Source organism: Coptis chinensis, chromosome 6, assembly GCF_015680905.1.
Source record: "Coptis chinensis isolate HL-2020 chromosome 6, ASM1568090v1, whole genome shotgun sequence".
Lineage (NCBI taxonomy): Eukaryota > Viridiplantae > Streptophyta > Magnoliopsida > Ranunculales > Ranunculaceae > Coptis > Coptis chinensis.
The window spans coordinates 46049411-46057201 of NC_141461.1; the positions used below are offsets into that span (position 1 = coordinate 46049411).

At 37.5% G+C, this 7791-nt stretch overlaps 3 long non-coding RNA genes across 3 annotated transcripts; all 3 read left to right on the forward strand.

Moving 5' to 3' along the window:
- The first annotated feature begins 310 nt into the window (after positions 1-310).
- LOC147493242 (uncharacterized) lies at positions 311-828 on the forward strand. The gene is made up of 3 exons (XR_015198184.1): positions 311-342; positions 486-557; positions 636-828. It is a non-coding gene; the product is annotated as an uncharacterized LOC147493242 (long non-coding RNA).
- A 2720-nt stretch (positions 829-3548) lies between these two features.
- Positions 3549-4007, forward strand: LOC147493243 (uncharacterized). Its single transcript, XR_015198686.1, has 3 exons — positions 3549-3698; positions 3774-3830; positions 3929-4007. It is a non-coding gene; the product is annotated as an uncharacterized LOC147493243 (long non-coding RNA).
- A 146-nt stretch (positions 4008-4153) lies between these two features.
- LOC147493244 (uncharacterized) lies at positions 4154-4541 on the forward strand. Its single transcript, XR_015198485.1, has 3 exons — positions 4154-4232; positions 4325-4388; positions 4484-4541. It is a non-coding gene; the product is annotated as an uncharacterized LOC147493244 (long non-coding RNA).
- Positions 4542-7791: the final 3250 nt, after the last annotated feature.

The window sequence follows — 7791 nt, forward strand, 5'->3', positions numbered from 1 at the left end:
AAGGACCAGCTCCAGAAGGTGTCAATCTTGAAGATTGGCGGGTTTTTGTTGATATTTACAACACTGAAAAATTCCAGGTTATCTAGTCATTAGTTTATTAGCTGTGAATCTTATATGTATATTCTCTTATATATTGTTTTGTATATAGGCTGCTAGTGAAAGGAACACTATAAACCGGTTAAAACAAATAGCTCCTGCTTGTGTTGGGAGGACACACACCCAAATTATTCGACAGCAGATTGCTAAGGAACAGAACAAGCCAGTCCATATGGTTGCTAGGCCTGAATCTTATATCCGGATACACAAAGGAAAGCTCCATGCACAGAACCAGTTGAGTGGGAGGTACGTGTCATTTTCCTAGTGGGAGAGATTGTTGGTAGTAAGTTATTTAAGTTGTATCAAGGTTTGATTGCAGTCTTGAACTTTAGTGTAATACTTTACTTGGTAAGACTGTATTATGGTTTCACTCCCGTTGTGTTGAATAGGAGAGGATTAATGAGGACATGTCTGCAAATTCAGGGTCTCCAATGACAATCACCGACGATGCCGTGACAAGGGTATGCAAATTAGGATGTCAGTAGTGCATTAAATGTTTGTGCTATATTGTAGGTAAAATGAAATGTGTTTGGATACAGGTGGTTGGCAAAGATAGCAGGGGCTGATGTCGGGCTATGGGTCCAGGGGTCAACAAAACAGCAATGAAAAGCATGGAGCCTGTTTTGGATCAAAACTATCACTTGGTAGAAGAAAACTCCAAGCTATGGAAGGAGACTCAAACAAGCCAAATGAATTTTGCTATGCAATTAGAAGAGATTAGGTCAACGATATTGAGGCAACAAGAACCATCCATGACCAACTCTTTTGGAACTTCTAGTAGTATACCTCGCTCCAGTAATGCAACCTCGGTATGCGATTGTCTCTTTTAATGCTTTACTTAAGCCTTTGTAAGTTGTTTGATCTTTTTATATCCAACACCTTTGTTTTTCAACTGGAAACCTCAAAGATTGGCAAAGAACTTAACTTACTTGGTGGTTGGCCTCTTGACATTGTGGCAACTGGATGTGTTAACCTACAAGTTCCATGAAAGGTGCTTGGGAGAGAGATCTTACTTAGTTTACGTTGATGAAGTACATGCACAAGATGCTGCTCTACCATGCCCTCATGATGCATGGTGTAAGAATCTAGGAGAGAGTTGCCCAGGAAATGTTATATGGCCCAAGTCATGTGTTGAGTTTGTGTCATCTACATCGCGGTCTTGAATAAGTTTACTATCTTTTTTTTTGTTTATGATACATGCCTATGGGCATGTTTTGACTATGTTATCTCTTTTGCTATTTTGAAACGCGTTTCTATGTTTATGTCCAAGCTACTACCAAACTGGTATCATTTTTTTTTATTCAATGTAATACTTGTCTTATTTTGCTAATATCAATGTATTGAATGTTTGTTTTCTCTGTTTTTGCTAACCCATTTTTAACTCCGCCAATGCAAGTAAACTTTACGTTTGCATTTGCATTGCCGGTCCCAAGCCCGGAAAAAGGAGGAGGGAGAAGTGGTGTATAATATGTTTCTCTTTGTATTTAATTCTGTTTATTTTTCTCTAGGCTGCAAGGAAGAGCTACCAAGAGGTACAAGGGCAACCAATATCACTGTTATCCCTTCGCTAATGGCAGGCCCATCTATCACTCCTAATGTCCCCAGTAGCATCTGCCTAGCCATGTCATTGATCACAGGTCTGCATTCCAATCCAGTAGACTTGTGTGCTCATATATGATTTCCTTTTTGCAGTTTAACTCTATCAAATGCACAAATACGAATATCTAACAAATGATATACTTGGGAATCTTTTTATTATTATTGTATATGGTTACTTGATGTTTCTTGCTGCTAGTTATCTATCAACTAGAAGTGAACCATTTCTTGATATTCTTGGTCCTGATATTGTTGGTGGTCTTTTTCTTCCTATGCTTGGTGCTCTTCCTGATGCTCTGCTTATTCTTGGTCAGTGTTTCACTTTTCATTTTGATCTGCTCATTTTTTTAAATTGTAGTAGGTAAGAATGAAAGTACTAGTGTGATTTTGCATTGTAGCCGAAATTTGAAAACTTGGATTAGTCTGATGGTTGGTTGTTTAAGGTGGGGATTTGATTGATTTCGCAACGATTTACTGATGTCAATTGAGAAATATCATTGATCTCTGTTATTGATGCAAAAGGGATAATGTTTTAAGCAATGGAAAGTTTAGTTCTTTAGAGATGATTGGTGAATTCAGCTGTAGTGAGCATTCAACGCTCACCCATGGTCACACAGGGGGCCTCCGGTATTGCCACCACAGCCGCATCAAGGACCGCCCTTCATGCGGCATGTTTACCTTGCTCCGGGTAATTCTTGGGATGGTCACGCTGTAAATCATCCTTTTCCTTCGAACCACTTCACCCCTAACGTAAGGCCTAGTAACTTCCATGTTAATGTGGGTGCGGCACCTTTCATACCTCCCTCCGTGACTCCACTAGCAGCGGTTCCAGGAGGCTCAATGCATCATGTTGACCACATAGTTACCAGGCCAATTATGCCTCCTATTTCACCTGTTCCTCCTCCAAACATGGGACCACCATTGCCTCTTTCTCCACCTCCTTTGCCAATGTCTCAGCCACCTATGGTTCCACCTCCACCCAGTTCTCCTCCTCCACTTCCTTCTCCTTTTGAACCTCCTAACTTAGATAACGCTGGGGCAGGGGGTACTATGTAAAAGTGTGGTTCATTATTGTACACTTTATGCACATAGAGAGGACTCTGATGCTTGCAAGTACTCGAATGCCATTTCTGAGCCTGCAGGGTAAGGATTTTCAGTTTCCGTAGATACTCAGTATGTCTTATTTATTTGGAAGTTCTTAAAAGTGAAGATTTCATTGACAACTTTTAGCTCGTTTTCTGTTAGCGATACTTCTTCTCATTATTGCAATTGCTATTTCATGATTTTTTGCATTACCATCTGATACAAGATACACACACTCAGGTTCCATCTACAACCACCTCACTTGGGACTGGAACTATTTTGAAGACACCACCCAAGAAGATTACCATTGGCCAAAAGAAGTCATTTGATGCACTTGGGACTACATCAACCCAGCCAAGGTACTCATTGCATTCTCTTTTAATATATATTTTTAATTTTAATTTTAATTTTTTTTAATCATATGAATTGTTTTATTTGGTATTACATAGTAAGAAGCAAAAGGTATCTGGGGCACTTTCTGATCAAAGCATCGAACAACTAAATGATGTAACTGCTGTCAATGGAGTTAATCTAAGGGTATATATCTTTTACATTGCTCTGTTTGACATTTTGGGTATCTAAAATGGTAACAATTGTGTAATCTGTGCAAGTTTTGTTATTTTATTTATCATGTTTAGGAAGAGGAAGAGCAGCTATTTTCTGGCCCCAAGGATGAAGGTCGAACTTCTGAAGCAACTAGAAGGGTTGTTCAAGAAGAGGAAGAACAACTTATATTGCAAAAAATCCCTTTACAGAGAAAATTGGCAAAAATCAGTTTAGACCCTATACTTTGTTAAGAGCCATTCTTGTTATTATCTTGTCAAATATCTTGTCATGACTGACATTTGGGTCCCCTTTTTTTGGTAGTGACTAAATCTGGTATAAAAAGTGTAAGCAAGGATGTGGAGCGTTGTTTGTCACTGGTAAGATATTAGCATACATATTTAGGTTTCATATTTTCTCATGGTCATGTAATCTTGATGTGATTGGGTTTCCAGTGCTTGGAGGAGAGGTTGCGAGGATTGATCAATAATTTAGTAAGAGTATCAAAACAAGTCAGTTACATGTTATGATTTCACTGTCTTGGACAATTTATATATCCTTTTTACCGGTTAAAATAAACTACTTGTTTCTTCACTTTTTAAATTTGTAGAGAGTTGATACTGAGAGGTCAAGACATCGAACTATTATCACCTCAGATGTTAGACGTCAAATTTTAGTCATGAATCGGAGGATTGGGAGAAAAAACAGTCTGAGGAAACTAAAAAGATCCGGAAAGTTAATGAAGTATCTGGTTCAGACAAATTTGGGTTGTGAAGTTTCTTTATGTTTCTAATTTTGTTTATGGAAGTTCCTTTATGTTTTTAATTCCGCAACCCGCGCCCTTGAATCCATGTTGAAGGAGTGCTCCCCTAAAAAGTATGCCGATCTTCAAAAGGTCATCCACACCTATTTAGGTTGGTATTCATTTATTATTTATGTCAACTTATTTAATATTCCTTCTTTCTTTATTACATCATATCATATTATATTTTTGCATGTCTTGCAGACAGTACCAAGGAAACCACTTCAATCGACACGAATCAAGCAGCATCTTCACCTGGAAATGCGAGGTACGTACATTCTTACCAATATATTTTTTTAAACCTTCTCTGTTTATATTTAAATTAACTGGTAATTTGTCTTCTGCAATTTCTGCTTCACTTAGTTCATCCGATGAACCCCCCGTCCCAAATACAGATGGGTCACACTCAATCCCAGATACTTGTTGGGATATTTGGCCTTTACAAAGCCAATGAACGTTTATTGATTATACATGATGATGTTTAATTAAATACATGAATCTTATTATTATGCATATGGGTGAACTAATATCATATGATGAAATCATAAGTTCCATAGGTAATAGAATTAGAACAATCAAGCATATGAAGAGTCATGTGCGGGAGATTTGATTGTATCTATTTACCTAGAATACTCACAGTTAGGGGTGAAGTCGGACGCTTCACTTATAAGACTGTAATATACATAACTGTTATATGATAGGATGATGATAACTCAATCATTTGAGTATGACTCTAAGTTTATATATTGGTGTAGTCACATGACTGACACTGAGGGGATCAAAGTGAGAACACACTATAAATTCCCTGTTAAGGTTAGTGTGCAAATCTCACTCTACCAATTAACCCCTAGACTTGAGGAATTGTGAAAATTTATTGTGTCTCAAATTTATTACTTTGAGACGTTAAAAAGTAATGTCTATTCATAGACTAGACTTAACGTTTTGGGTAATAAATGTAGGACGTCTTGAATCACGAATTCTAATAAAGGATCCACCACTCTACGGAGTTATGTATTAGAAAATTGTGACATAACTAATTGAGCTCAAACCCGGCTGGTATAAGAAATAGTTTCTTAATGCTCAATTGATGTTAAATGTCAAATTGGGTCAATTAGACATGGGTGTGACAGTGAAGAACAAATTCCCAATGGTCTAATTGTGAATACAAGATAGGTGGAGGGACTTAGATATAATTAATGGTAGGAAAGGACTTTCTTGAAAGTTCCAAGGGCCTTATTGTAAATATGGATTTGTTAATGGGCACTTTCCATATTAAAGAGATATATATTAAAAGGGTTTTAATATATCAAGTACAAGTACTTGTATGACAAGGACTTGTCTTCTTAAGATAAGACTTGGAATCCTAAGTGGATCCCACTACACACATCTACGTATTCTCAAAGTTTCTCTATATAAGATAATGACTTTTTAGAGAAATGGGCCATTAGTCTTTCCAGAAAAAGTACAACTAAAAGTAGGAGAAAAGCAAAAGTGTTTTGTGGTGTGTTGTGTGGTGAATACTACTAGAAGGCTGAAGACTACGTGATTTGGATTCAGCTTTGGAAAGTTTCTATTTACTGTCAATCTCCAATTTCGGCGGCTTTGAAGGTATTTTTCTTTTAATTATTTTTTTGATCAATACTAGATTAGCATGTTAAAGATGTAGGATTAAAGTAATCCCAACAATATTAACCAAGGGACTGATGCTGCTAAACCAGTGGAAAGTGTTGGAGCTATTACAACTGCTTTAGCTAGTGCTGGACACACATTACAAGGGGATCAGGTGGAGCTTGTCTTACACCCACTTAGACTGCATTTGAAACCAAGAATTTAAAACTCCTGGAGCCTGCCCTTGATTGTCTTCATGTACGTTCTTCATCTCTTTCAATCTGTAACTTGGACTTTGTGTCATTTTTTCTTTTAGTAAATCGTTTGGCTACCTTAGTCTGATGCAAATGCTGAATGACTGTATCTACAGAAACTCATTGCTTATGATCATTTAGAAGGTGATCTTGGACTGGATGGTGCTAAAAATGCTTCACTATTTACGGACATTCGAACATGGTTTGTGGTTGTCTTTGATAATTCTTCGTCGGATAGATGCGTTCAAGATTTCCCAAGTAACTTTCACAACATTTCTATCTTGTACATGCTTCTTACTTTTTCTTGACTGAATTTGTATTTTGCGGTACAATTTCACAAGTCTTTGAAGGTTCTTCTTCACTGCTGTAGCATCACACAAGTTCAGAGGTATATTCGAGGGGTTGAACGAGAAGTTGCTTTCATTTTTTGTTAATTTTGGAAAATTTAACTCGTGTCTTGTACATTCTAACTATTAACACAGTCATTGCGATTGTGTGATTCATTTTAAAAACTTCATTAAGCATTGGTGAAATTACAATCACGGAAAATATGTCGTATACTTCCCACATATTTTCCACATATGATGCATATATTAGGCCAGATTTTTGCCTCTTCCGTTTCGTATCCATAGTAAGAGTTCTACCCAACAACAGGGTCCATATGAATAAGTTGATTTGAAGTGAATTCGGTTTTCTTGAGACAACAAATACTGATTCGGTTGCAAACTTGCAATTGAGTCTTTGTAATTTGCGTGTGAAGAGAACACTTGCATGTCTAGTTATGTTCATAGTGGACTGTGTATTTGGTCATTTTGGAAGCTCCCCATCATATGTTCACATAAAAGTTTGCAATTAGCCGATCTGTCCTACATGTGGGAAAAAGCACCCCTTTCTGAGAGAAGGGTGCGTATCACTTGATAACTTTTTTCTAGTAAATAATGAATAGGGGTAGTTTGTAATTCTATTTATGGCATTAGGTCAACTCATGGTAACAGTTAGTATGTAATCAATAACAATACGAAGATACACTCTACTTGGAGTCGATTATATATAGAGTCTCCCGTGTTATGTAAGTAAAAGGCGGAAACCGTGGGTCCCTGGTGTGATCAAGTTATATTGAGTCTGTGCCCATATAGAGCCTTACTCTGTTGGGTTGAATTCAGCCAAATTAATGTGGTTGATTGCAATTTGACGGAGCTGGATACAAGTACGGAGGAGTGTTATCGGAATGTACGCAAGATAACTTATCAAATCCAATCATTTACTTCCAGAATATCTCCTTGTCTTACTGAGTAATCGGGATTCTCCTCCACCATCCGGTAGACATGCGCATCTGTAGAGCCACCGAAGGTGGTGGCTCAAACTCAAACGCCGATGAAATTTCGTTTGGACGACCATAATAGGAAAGGAATCATTTTGGGGATGCACTTTCCATTAACCGGGATAAAGATACCACTATTGCTTCCGTTGAAGAACTTGAGAATCTGGTGGTGGTGCTGATATTAAGGTGCTTCCATATTCTCTTTAGTTTTAGATTGTCCATGTTATTTTTTCCAAGCTTATTTATGCAGTTTTTGTGGTTATTGGATGATGGTAAAAGTTACATTACCGTGTACCATTCGGGGATTAGAAGTCGTTCTTGACAAAGTTGTGCATCTTGAGGATGGAAAAAATATAACACGGTATGCAAGAGGTGCTATTGCCTAAGTTTGTTCTCGGGTCTATTACTTTATTTTTTTCATGGGTGGGCTCTCCTTATTGAGGTGTTTCTAAAAAGCAAGTCTTTTTACTTTTCAGGAGGAATTGACC